Consider the following 13741-nt stretch of genomic DNA (forward strand, 5'->3'; position numbering starts at 1 on the left):
ACACAGGAATGCTAAGTTTTATAATTTAACAGTCACCCAGATAATAATGGTCTTAAAGGCCTAGAATATATTTTAATTTTCAATATTAAAAAAAACATTAAGGGACTTCAGAACAGTTTTTAAAATGTTTACAATTTATAAGTTTATAAGATATTTATAATGAGATGGCTCAGAGGTTAAGAGCACTGTCTGCTCTTCCAGAGGTCCTGAGTTCAATTCCCAGCAACCACATGGTGGATCACAACCATCTACAATTCAATCTGGTAGCCTCTTCTGATATGTAGGCAGAACATTGTATATGTAATAAATAAATCTTTTAAAAAATGTTTAAAGCTAAACCTGACAGTATAAAGTTCTAGTTTTATAAAGGTTAATAAAGTTTACACTTTCAACAGTTAAGCTTAAGGCAGACAAACCTCTAATACTTCAGAGACCTGCAGAACATGGCATTTAAAATGTTAATTTAAAAGTTTATAATATCAGACAGACTGCCAGATCCTGACAGTGACCCAAAGTCTCCAAAGAAGATTACGAGGCACCCTGTTCCCTACACCTGGATTGTGTTGACTCTGACCAGTGAGCAAGATGCTCAAAGGTGACACCTGCTGCTGCCAGGACCTGGCCCAGAATGTGGACAAAGCTGCTGGACACTGGAAAATTGATTGCACCCCTTTTGCCGAGACAAAACAAGGTCAGTCTTTTCCATTTCCCTCTTCCACAGAGAGAAAGAAAACTCACCTTACAGGCCTGGTAAAGATTGATGCTGTTCCTGATACTTGTGCCTCCAGTGCTAATAGAGGAGACTTGGGTATGGCTGTATATGGACTGGTACCTGGCACTTTTTTTTTTTTTTTTTGGTTTTTCGAGACAGGGTTTCTCTGTGGCTTTGGAGGCTGTCCTGGAACTAGCTCTTGTAGACCAGGCTGGCCTCGAACTCACAGAGATCCGCCTGCCTCTGCCTCCCAAGTGCTGGGATTAAAGGCGTGCACCACCACGCCTGGCTGGTACCTGGCACTTTTTAATAGATTCAGAGACTGTATAAAATTTATCCTTCTCAGATCTCTAAAAGTATTAATGGTTGTCAGCTTGACATTAGGCAGTCAAATCCACAAGACCATAGTCAGCTTGGTAGCTCATTTTATTTATGTAGAAATCAAGCCTTAATATGTCTCAATAAGGATCGAAGGATGTAAGTACAAGATCAAGGTTTTTAGGTTTATTTTGGTTATCATCTAAGTATAAACATAAAGGGCTTTTCATCAGGCCAAAGATACCTCTGTCCAATTCATACCTGGCTCCCTGGACAGAAGACAAATGTACACTACTAGCCCAAATCTGTAGTTTCTGCTAGGACAAAATACAGATACCCAGACATCTGCTTTTTCTACAATGTAGATTTCAGTACCAATTGATAATGCTACTGTACCTATAACCTTTATGTCCTTTTGTATAACAAAATTTACATAGGCTTCAGAGGATCAAAAGTCATACAGCTTGGATCCACTTCTCACAGCTCAAAGAGGACTCCAGATAAGTACAGCCTGTTATCCCACCTGTCTGTTCCTGAAAATGAGATTTTTCTCTCCTGGTCATGGGATTCCTGACCTTCCTGATCACTAATTGCGACCCCCGGAGGGGATCCCCGACCCTCGGGGATGAGGTGATGAGGGTCGCTACTAATTTGGTGGGTCTTCACGAGCAGATCCGATCTTAAAAGTAAACTTCAAGAGGTTAAGGGAAGCAGGCTCAAGACAACTTTTGCTGATCAAGAGCGTTTATTTTTGGGGTGAGATGGTTCTTATAGGAAGAGAATCTCAGGGGGCGGTACAAGCATGCCGATCAAGTCTCAACTCAAATATACACCAAATAAGGTAAAGACGAAGCTGTAATTTTCCATCAGTTGCATTCTGCAAATGCTTGTCAGCGTAAGTCAGGTGCAGGAATTAGGGAGGGGTAGAACACTTTAACCTTTTGTTTACAAAGACAATTGCTCTATAAGGGTTACTTCTGCCTATCATTATGGTAAAAGCATCCAAAGGAACACATTAACCTTTTGCCAACAAAGGCAATTGCTCTGTAAGGGTTACTTCCCCCTGGCTAGGCGGGTGGGCTACCCTGTGTAAATTAAACTTTCGTGGTTAGCTATTTCCTTTGTCTCAAGGGCATGTGTGCCCGCAGTCACGTAGGCAGAAGGCCAAGAAATGGCTGACAGACTCCATTTTGTTCAAGGTTCTTAGCAGTCCCCAACACCTCCCCCTTTTCTATATAGTAAAAGAAGAGAGCAATTGGGTGAAGTGCCTGGCTTAGGTTACCTGGTGGGCTTCCAGTTCTGGACATGGCGAGAGAGGATACGAATTAAGTTTTTGCCGGCAATGTTTAGAGAGCCATGTTTGCTCCCAGATTCTGGCACCAAGCTATCCCCGTCTTAAGCATCTCCACAGCCTGGAGCAGAGTGAACGCGGGCAGTTGGCCAGGTACTCAAACTCCTGAAAGCTCAAAGGCTGGAATGTAGGTTTGTCTACAGCCTCAGGTTCTTCGGGGTCTTGTTGAGAGAGCTGCTGATAGTGAACCTGAACTGAATTTTTGGTAGCCTCATCAACCTGATTTTTAACAAAACCAGTAAGGCGACGAAATGCCCAAGGACCAAAGGAAATAAGTAACATGAAGCCAATAAAGGGTCCTAACAAACTAGGCAGCAAAGTCGACAGCCAGGGGGAGGTAGAGAACCAATTTTTGTACCAAGATTCACTTTGATCCAAATTTCTTTTTGTTTCTTCCAGACTCTGTTCAACTCTTCTGATACTGTCTCTAACTAATCCTGATTTCTTTGAAAAAAAAAAAAACAACATTCCTCTTTAAGGGCGGCACAAACTCCCCCCTCCCGCAAAAAGGCGAGGTCGACACCGAGACGGTTTTGTTGTACCATTTCAGCTAAGGAACCAACAGTTTGTTCTAAGTAATCTAAACTTCTTTTTTAGCTCGTCTATGTCTCTAACAACAGTGCGGGTTAGAGCATTAACAGAGTCCTTTGTGTGGAGTAGGGAGTAAATTCCTGTGCCAGCTCCTGCTGCACCCAACCAATATGGCTAATGTGAGGGCGGTGACCGACTCTCTTTTTCGGTGAGAGAGAGTTACAGTTGGATCGCTTTGGGGTAATAAATCAGATTCAGGGTGAACAGTCAATTTGGGCACGAGTACAACAAGGACGCAGTAGTCCTTGCGCACAAGAAAAACATCTACAATAATATGCAGGGATAACCCTGTGGAGCAAGCAAAAAAGGTGAGGTTGGGGGCAATAAGGAAGGAAGCATGAGCAGCAACTTGCATGGTTTGAGTACAGGCTTCCAACAGCGGGGTGGGAGGAAGCATACGTGGTCCCAAAGGGCAGAGTCCAGATCCCACGACCTGTCCTAAGGTCATGCCGCGTGGTTGTGGCTGCGTGCCCCAGCGAAGCAGGTTGGTGTCGTTGGTGTAGATGGGTGAGCCGAAGGCTGCAATTCCTTCGTAGAATGGAGGGATGGGCGAATAGCAAATCCAGCAGCGCTCATAGGTGGTGTTGGAGAGTGCCTGGGCTGAGGCGTTGACCATCTGAAGGATGAGGTCCGCGGTGGAGACTGGACCTGCGGGCATGGTGGGTTGATAAACAGTGGTGGCAGCAGCGGGAGCTGGAGAATGGAGATTAGGATGAGGGCGAGGGGCGGCAGCCTTCGGTAGGAATGAGCCACCACCAGAGGGGTATAAAAAAGGATTGGGGCCAACAGCAATAGGGCGAAAGGAAGGGATTTCTTTCAACAGTCTAATGGAAAAGGTGAGGCCTGGGTCCGTGCCAGAAACATATAGGCGTAGACCCCAGTGAGCGTCTCGGGAACCGTCCCAGAGGAACCTTTTTCCTGCAGCCGTAAACTGGATATGGAGGAGGTTGCACCAACTGTGTGAACAAAGGGGATTGGCAGGGATGTAAGGAGGGAAACTAAAAATCAAAAGGAGAAATGGAAGAAGTAGCAGGCGATGTGGTGTTATCTTCACTGGGAGTTTTGTTATCAACAGCATCTGAAAGAGAAAACAAGAGATTCCTCAGGGGCTCTTTCCCTGGGTGGGTTGTAAAGCTTGACCAGTTTGTCTGGAAGCCAGCGCGTTTCTCCATTGCTGGTGTTATGAACGCAAGCATGTCCTTTTCCCCAGATAAGGACTGGGTGAGGACCGAGCCATTGGCCCGTGTGCACATCCTTCCAGAGTACCTGTCGAAAGTTTTCACGGGTGGTAGGGTGCCAGAGCCAATCAGCAGCTGATCGGCCATTGTTGTCCAGAGAGAGAAAATAGAGCACAAAAAGTGCATGATTTAAAAGCAGGTGATGCTTGCCTTTGCGAGAGTACAGGGTTTCACTTTCGTAAGAAAGCTTAAAGAGCATATTTTTCAAGGTCTGATTAGCTCGCTCTACAACTCCCTGTCCTTGAGGGTTAAGGGGAATTCCTGTTTTGTAGGTAATGCCAAATTTTGTACAAAAATCCTTAAATTTAGAACTAATGTACCCTGGGCCATTGTCAGTTTTAATGGCGATAGGGACAGGAATACTGGTAAAACAATGTAAAATATGGGCAGTAACATCTTTGACGGCCTCTCCTGTTTGGAGAGAGGCACAAACAAAGCCACTAAAGGTATCCACCGTAACATGAATATATTTGAGATAGCCAAAGGCAGAATAATGAGTAACATCCATTTGCCAAAGCTCACCAGGCACAAGACCACGGGGGGTTGACTCCTGTATGAGGCTCAGGCAAAAGGGAGAGGCAAGCTTTGCACGATTTAACTATCTCTCCAGCCTGTTCACGAGTGATGGAATATTGCAGCCTAAGTGCAATAAGGTGATGTAATCTATGAGCCTGATGTGCTAACTCTAAAGAGTTAGACTGATCAAGAACAGCTAGGAGTCGTGTGTAGCATTATCGACTGAATCATTTCCTTCAGCCAGAGGGCCAGGAAGACCAGTGTGCGCTCTAATGTGAGCAGCGAAAAATGGGTTGGTGCGAAGTAAAAGGAGTTCCCCTATCTTAGCAAAAAGGGCAGATGCAGGGGTGGAAGGCTTAATATAAGGGACTGTTTCTAAAAGAGGAAGGGGCGCTGCAATGTAGCAGCTATCTGTATACAAATTAAAAGTTTGGGGAACTAACTCAAAAACTTTAACAATTGCAGCAAGTTCGACAAGCTGTGCCGAGGTGTGCTGTGTGGGCACTCGATGAATAACGCCGTCCACCTTAAAGGCGGCCATGCTGTTAGAGCTGCCATCGGTAAAAACTAAGGAGGCATTAGGAATGGGCTGAAGTTTGGTAATCTTAGGAAAAACAACAGGGTGCAAGCGCAAAAACTGAAGCAGTTTGTTTGGGGGATATAGTGGTTATCCATGGTGCCTGAAAACCCTGAGGGGAAAACGACCATTCTTTTTTTTTTTTTTTCGAGACAGGGTTTCTCTGTATTGTTTTGGAGGCTGTCCTGGAACTCGCTCTGTAGACCAGGCTGGCCTCGAACTCACAGAGATCCGCCTGCCTCTGCCTCCCGAGTGCTGGGATTAAAGGCGTGCGCCACCAACGCCCGGCTGAAAACGACCATTCTTGATGGTTTTCCATCAGCCATTGTAGTTCCGGCTTGGTGTAAGGAACAATAACCTTAGTGGGTTGGCAACCAAAAAGCTTAACAGAGGCTTCACTGTTAAGGGAAGCTTTTTTCTTTGCCAGCCGCTTTGGTTTATCTCCCGCCAGTTGCCTGGGCTCTGCCGCTTTGTAGTCCCCAAATAAACACACAAGACACTGTATTAATTATGAAGCTGTTGGCCTTGCTTGTTTCTTACTGGCTAGCTCTGACTTAAGTAATTACCCTGTAATTGTTAATCTAAGTATGTCTCTTACCGGAGAATAGTTCCAGGCTCCTACCCCATGGTGTCACATGTTGACTCTCTCTATGTTTCTCCTTCCCAGAATCCTCCTGGACTCCTAGTCCCACCTATCTAGATTCCTATTGGCCAGACCGTCTTTATTGACAAATGCACAGGACTTCCCCCAACACTTCACAGCCTTGTATAAGGAGCTGAAGTACTAAATGGGGATACGTGGCTAGAACCTTGTTAGGGGATGATGGAAAATGTATCCAAAAAAGAGGGGCTAGCTGTCATAGGACTGCAGTGGCCGGCCAGGGCTTTGGTTGTTTGGTGTCCCTCACAAGGGTCATGAGAGGGAAGGCTGGCCCTGTGCTGGTGCCCATATGCCTGTGTCTCCCTGCATTCTCACCAAACCCTCAGCCAAGTCAGAGGACCCAAATAACCTGGGGTGCCACAAATACACACACTGCATGCCTCTGCTTCTCCACAGAGAAATATGTGAGGACTTCTAAGGGCAGTGCGCTGTCCAAGCCAAAAGTATGCAAGGTGACACACACCGTCTACAATGCATTAGAACTAGATGGGGAGGAGCATACAGAGATAACATTTGACAGAGCCGTCCTGTACCCCTCTACACTCAAGCACCTGCCTTCCTGACACTGTAAAACTGTCCTCAAGGTTTCCTAAGCCAACCAGTGGAGGAATCTGGGAGCTTGCGATGACTTCCCAAAATTAGCCCAAGGAAATTTTAAGAAGAGGAGGCCAAGGGGATGCAGGCAGAGCCATGATGCAAGAGGATGACAGCAAAGTGGACAGCCACAGGAGAGCTGGCTAGAGGTGTGGGTCCCCACAACAAACCTGGAGTCAGACCTGCGCTGCCAACACCAGTGGGGACCTGTACTTCCAAAGAGAGGGTCCAGGGGGAGCACAGCCTCAGTCCTTCACTGACACACAGGGTCAAGTCCAAGGCTAGCCACGCCTGCACTATCTGAATCCTCGCAACTGCTGAAAATACATTATTTGTACGAGAGTCAGAGATGGAGCACCTTTATGAGTTTATAGTGTCCAAAAAGGAGGACAGAGCCGGAAGCCACTTTCAACCCATTTGTAAGCAAGCAGGGGACAGGATGCCTTCTTACACTTAATAGGAAAGCAAACCAGGCAGGGGCAGGGCTGTCTCCAGGCTGAGCCACCTTCTGGGCCAGGCATTGGTGGCACATGCCTTTAATCCCAGCACTCGGGAGGCAGAGACAGGTGGATCTTTGTGAGTTCGAGGCCAGCCTGGTCTACAAGAGCTAGTTCCGGGACAGTCTCCAAAGCCACAGAGAAACCCTGTCTTGAAAAACCAAAAAAAGAAAAAAAGAAACCACCTTCTGTAGTGATTTGGCTAAGCCGATACATTCAACTTGAGAGACAATAAAATGGCAGAACAAATCCAAAGACACAAAGTGAAGGCTCTGTAATGGCACTGACCGCACACACACACACACACACACACACACACACACACACACACACACATATACATACACACATACACAGCGGTTTGAGTGTAAAAGCTCCTTTAGTTTCAGACACTGAGTACCCTGACCACAGACAGTTTGTGTGGGGCTGAATAGAGCATGGACTTAGAACCCAGCAGGGTCACAAGGCTTCAGGTGCCCCTGCCACCCATGGATGTATCATAAACAACAGTGTGACACAGCAGTGACCTCACAGCTTTAAGTTCAGGACTGGCTAAAGAAATGCAGCGATGGCCTGGTAACACTAGCTGGGCCATTCAGATGCTGTCCAAGCTGACAAAGGCCACATGGAACTAGAATGACATACTTTTGGGGGCCTGGCCGATCACAAGAAAACTAAACAGACCAAAAGTGCCACAAAGACTCCTAACTAATACGTTTACATTCAAGCCTTTTCTTTAGGTCTAAAAGAGCATGCTGTTCAGAGGTGGGAAACTTTTTGTTGGAAAGTCAGACAAGGCCAGTCCACAGAGCTCGAGAGAGCAGAGTCTGGTCCGCACACTCTAGCATATAATACTGAAATGTGTTGGGATCGTAGAAGCAAGGCAATGTCCTAGATCCACATCACTCCTGCCACTGCGAGTCTGTTTACAATCACTTCAAATGAGTACAGCAAGCCGGGCGTTGGTGGCGCACGCCTTTAATCCCAGCACTCGGGAGGCAGAGGCAGGCGGATCTCTGTGAGTTCGAGGCCGGGCTGGACCGACAGCCTCTAAAACAAAACAGAGAAACCCTGTCTCGTAAAAACCAAAAAAAAAAAAAAAGGAAAGAAAGAGTACAGCAGATTCATTGCTGGATGTGATAAAGAAAACTGTCACAAGATCAGTGCAATTTACAGGATCAGCACGCCTGCCACAGGATGCCCATGACAGAGCTACACGTGTACTGTCTATGGTGAGCCAGCCAGCACGGTTACTTTGGGGAAGGGTTTAAAACATAAACAAAATGTTTGCATTTGCAAATGAGGCATATGAACACCAAGGGAGTGTAACATCTACTCAGAGCACATTCCTTTTTTCATAGGTGTGAAAAATGAGTTAGGGAGAGATCACAGAAAGGTTGCTTATGGCATACCTGGGACTACTGGGATTGTCCACTGCCTGTGTAGCAAAATGCCCATGAAAAATCCTTGTAACAATCCAAGAGTTCAGGGCCATGCTGAGGGCACTGAAGGTTCGTTCCTGTGATCAGCCAGCGCTACCACCACAGGGCCACCAAGAGAGGCCACCTAGCCTCTAAGGACTCCTAGACACTCAGGGGTCCCAGCTGTTAGCTGTGTGACTCTAGGCTGATCTACCTTTAACACATTGTATCAAATATAGAATTTGATTGAAAAACTGCTTGTAAAAATAAAATTCAAATCACCCTGCAGATCAATGCAAAAGCATACCACACCGATGCATCTATAAGAAAAACAATTCATCCAGAAAAACTACATCTGTGGCTTCCAAAAATAAAGCATCCCCAAGCCTGATTTCTTTTTGATAACGTAAATAGGGGCAGGTAATGACAAACCAGGGACAGACTTCATGGACAAAAAGCAGAAACTTAAGCAAATCTTTTTTCTTAACCTCAATGTTTCTATCTCTTAATTCTTTCTGAATTCCTTTAATAAATCTGGCTTCCTTGCTGATTAGTCCCCATTTTCGTGGGACGAATGGGACGGCGGTGTTAACCTAGGTTATTAGACTGACCCTACTCTGCGCCACCGGGATGGGGTTTACCTGACGTCTTATGAGTGGGCTCCGGACTCGTCGCACCTCTGCTGTCCGATTGGTGGTCTGTAACTCGTTTCTCGCGTTGGGCACCAGTTGCGATCCCCAGAGGGGATCCCCCGGAGGGGATCCCCGATCCGCGGGGATGAGGTGATGAGGGTCGCTACTAATTTGGTGGGTCTTCACGAGCAGATCCGATCTTAAAAGTAAACTTCAAGAGGTTAAGGGAAGCAGGCTCAAGACAACTTTTGCTGATCAAGAGCGTTTATTTTTGGGGTGAGATGGTTCTTATAGGAAGAGAATCTCAGGGGACGGTACAAGCATGCCGATCAAGTCTCAACTCAAATATACACCAAATAAGGTAAAGACGAAGCTGTAATTTTCCATCAGTTGCATTCCGCAAATGCTTGTCAGTGTAAGTCAGGCACAGGTATTAGGGAGGGGTAGAAAGTATTCAAAGGAACACTTTAACCTTTTGTTAACAAAGGCAATTGTTCTATAAGGGTTACTTCCCCCTGGCTAGGCAGAGGCCATGTGACACCCAGGCATCTGTGAGTTCGAGACCAGCTTGGACTACCAAGCGAGTTCCAGGACAGCCTCCAAAGGCACAAAGAAACCCTGTCTGGAAAAAAAAAATACTTACTGGGGAAACGGGGTACAGCGTGTCTTCCCCGACCCCGCCTGGTGACCCCTGCTGGTGGATACAGACACGTCAACAGACTTTTGAAGGGTAACTGATCACAGTGCTGTTTCAGATGGGGGTAAATCAAGGCAGGCCTCCCGAGGAGGGAGTGTGATATCTGGTGTGAGGAGAGGCGCTGTGGAGGGAGGGTGGGAGCTGAGGGAAGAGGTGGTGGCGAGCCCTGAGGTAGGAGCATCGAGGACAGCAGCAGACACGCTGGGGAAGGGGCAGCTGCCTTATCTGTCCACACCGATGGAAGCCACTGAAGGTTATAGTCAAGGAGAGGTGGGCTCTGGCCACATCGTAAGCTCCAGGCCCCTGAGAACCCCTCAGGGGCCATTCAACATTTCTTTTTAATTAGAAATGTGGGGGCCGGGCGTTGGTGGCGCACGCCTTTAATCCCAGCACTGGGGAGGCAGAGGCAGGCGGATCTCTGTGAGTTCGAGGCTGGGCTGGACCGATAGCCTCTAAAACAATACAGAGAAACCCTGTCTCGTAAAAACCAAAAAATAAAAAAATTTTAAAAATTAAAAATAAATTAAAAGGTTACAGGTAGTTGTTTGTTTGCCTCCAGGGATGAGGGGGCGGGTCACCTTGGCAGTCAGAGGACAGTTTCTGGGAGTTGGTTCCCTTCTTGTGCTCTGTGGGTTCCGGGAATTGAGTTCAGGTTGTCAGGCTTGGCTGCAAGCTCCTTTACCACCGAGCCGCCTTGCCGACCCTAGGCATTCTTTTTCCCTACCTGTAGATTTCTACATTGGGGGAGCAGGGAGATCCTGGGGTCGCGCTTCACTTGTCTTTTGAGATGCCAAACATATGGAGAACTCAGTTTCCCAGAATGATTTGCAGTCACGGGCTCACCATGTGATCTAGGAGGAGCCAATCAGAGGTAGGCTCTACCTGTCAGAAGATGAAGGGCAGGGAGGCTGGTGTGTGTGCTGATGCTATCTGCTAAGCACTGCTCTGAGAACTCACACAGTAACTCGGCCAGCACATGCCCACCAACAAAGCTCAGAGAGGTTAGGCAACCAGCCAAGGGCAAACAGCTAGGAAGGGGGAGAGCTGCCCATCAGAGGGGCACAGCCTGGCAGAGAGGGTGCAGAGCTTTAGTGAAATGAGTCCTGGTCTCTCTGCATCACCAGGCTGTCCGCAGTCCCTAGTCCTTCAGGACTGGTCATGTCCGTCCAGTCTGTGTCACGCCTGAGAGTTAGTGGGGGTCAGGAGCCCAAAGTCTTGAGAAGGTTGGGGGCCCAGGCTGTGCTGGATCCCACAGAGACCCTCCTGCTTCAGTTTCCAGAGTGACACCGCCATAGGCAGGGGCCACCGTGCTTGTGTTTTGTTAGGACTTTTGAGGTCTTACTACCATGTACCCCAGGCTAGCTTGGCAACGCCTAGACAATCGTCCTATCTCAGTCTCCCAGTTGCTGGGATTACAGGCTTGAACGACCTCCCCTGGTCTGAGGTCTTGGCAAACAATTTTGAGCCTTCGTTTAGTCACAGGGGCCTGGCTAGGGAGCCTACCTCGGGGGATGGATGGCTGTGTGGCCTAAGGATGCTTTCATGATGATCCCTTGGCTGTGTGATGCTTTTATTTATTTATTTATTTATTTATTTTTGGTTTTTCGAGACAGGGTTTCTCTGTGGCTTTGGAGGCTGTCCTGGAACTCACTCTGTAGACCAGGCTGGTCTGGAACTCACAGAGATCCGCCCGCCTCTGCCTCCCGAGTGCTGGGATTAAAGGCGCGCGCCGCCACCGCCCGGCTCTGTGTGATGCTTTTATGATTCCTTGGTTGTGTGATCTTGAGAACCCACCCAGCCACGCTGTGCCTCGTCTCCGTCATCTTAGCAGTGGGGAGACTGCAGGGAAGTAGTTTGCTCAGGCCCCACTTTGGGGTGTGCAGCGGGTGTCTGGGACCGCGGCTGGCCTGACAACAACGCCCCCTGGAGGTTTCTTCCAATCTTTATCTCCTGTAATCCTCGGATGCTGCGTTTGTGTGGAGAAGGGAACAGCCACGGGGGAGAAGGCGGCCAGATTAGGATGCTGACGGAGCTGCCCAGCCCGATTTGTGGGAGCCAGCTCTCTCCTGCCTGACGGGTCCCAGGGATCGAATCCAGGCTGCCAGACTGGGCAGCAAGCCCCTCCCACCCACCCCATCCAAAGACCTTCGGAGGACCTGCTTACGAAAAGTAGGTTCCCTTCCTGGATCTGGTTCTGTCGTCCAGGAAGAACCGGAGGCGGTGTGCATGCGCGTGTGTGTGTGTGTGTGTGTGTGTGTGTGTGTGTGTGTGTGTGTGTGTGTGTCACAGGCAGCAAATGACACGGGGGGGTCTGCATCTACTTCATGATGACCATGTGGCAGATCCATTGTTAGTGTCCGGTGGAACTTAACTACCCTCTTCAGTCCCGGGCCATAGAAATAACTAGAAAAGTTACAACATGAGTTTGAATTTATGTCCAGGCAATCCACGCTCAGGCTCCGGGACGTTGCCCTGCGCTGAGTATTGACAGCTTCAATGTGGCAGACACCTGTCGGCCAGTGTGTCGACCCGGAGTGTGCAGGGGTGCAGACCTGGAGCCCACGAGGTTGCGAGCCCGGGTGGGGGATCGCAGAGAGTTTCCGTGGGGAGGACCCCTCGGCCTGGGCTCCTGAGGATGCGCGCACCGTGGGCTGCTCCGTGGAGCCGCAGCGCCCTCTTGCGGCCACGTCTCGCATTTCCAGGCTCTTTCGTGACGGTTGGAACCTGATTGGCTCAGTCACCCCGCAACTATTTCTTGTGCACCTGTGTCCTGCTGCCATGCAGCCTTTCCTTGAGAAAAACGAAAGACAGACAAGATGCCTGTGGTGGGATATTATAGGAGCCAACATTAAGGGATTCTTAGATGCTGGGCCCCGAGAAGCGCGGTGGGGGAGCGCAGGCCTGCATTCCCAACTATTCAGGAGACTGAGGCAGGAGGATTGTGAATTTGAGCTCAGCCTGAGCTTTATAGGAAGACACGGTCCCCCAAAATAAAACAAAGACAACTTAGGGTGCAGTGGCTGTAATCCCAGCACTAAGGGAACCAAGGCAGGAGGATCTCTATGACTGTGAGGCCACGCTGGGGTACACAGTGAGACCTGTCTCTAAGAGGGGGGGAATTGTTAATAAAATAAAAAATTGCCGGGCGTTGGCGGCGCACGCCTTTAATCCCAGCACTCGGGAGGCAGAGGCAGGTGGATATCTGTGATTTCGAGGCCAGCCTGGGCTACAGAGCGAGTTCCAGGACAGCCAGGACTATTACACAGAGAAACCCTGTCTCAAAACAAAACAAAACCCCTCTCTTTTTTTTTGTTTGTTTGTTTTTGGTTTTCCGAGACAGGGTTTCTCTGTGGCTTTGGAGGCTGTCCTGGAACTCTCTTGGTAGTCCAGGCTGGTCTCGAATTTACAGAGATCCGCCTGCCTCTGCCTCCCGAGTGCTGGGATTAAAGGCATGCGCCACCAACTCCTGGCACCAAAACCCCTCTGATTTGTGCGTCTGTATGTACACACAAATGCACATGTGTGGGCCCACACTCTCCATGCATGCACGGGGCTCAGAGAACAACTTCCGGGGTGGGTCAGTTCTCTCCTTGCTCCATGTGTGTCTTGGAGATGAACACCGGGTTGTCAAGCATGTCAGCAAGGGCCTCTACCAAGTTCTGAGGCTGGAATTATGAAAACAACAAATTTGGAGAGGTTTGTGTTTATTCGCTGTTCTGCTTGCACGTCTGTGCGCTGTGGGCATGCTGTGCCTGTGGAGGCCCCGCAAAGAGGGTGCTGGGTCACCTGGAACTGGGAATCTCGAGACCAGATCCTGCAAGGGCAGCCTGTGCTCTAACCGCTGAGCCATTATCTTTCCAACCCTTCAAAAATTATATATATATATATATATATATATATATATATATATATATATATATATATATATGTTACAAT

This window comes from Mesocricetus auratus, unplaced genomic scaffold (assembly GCF_017639785.1).
Source record: "Mesocricetus auratus isolate SY011 unplaced genomic scaffold, BCM_Maur_2.0 Super-Scaffold_100038, whole genome shotgun sequence".
NCBI lineage: Eukaryota > Metazoa > Chordata > Mammalia > Rodentia > Cricetidae > Mesocricetus > Mesocricetus auratus.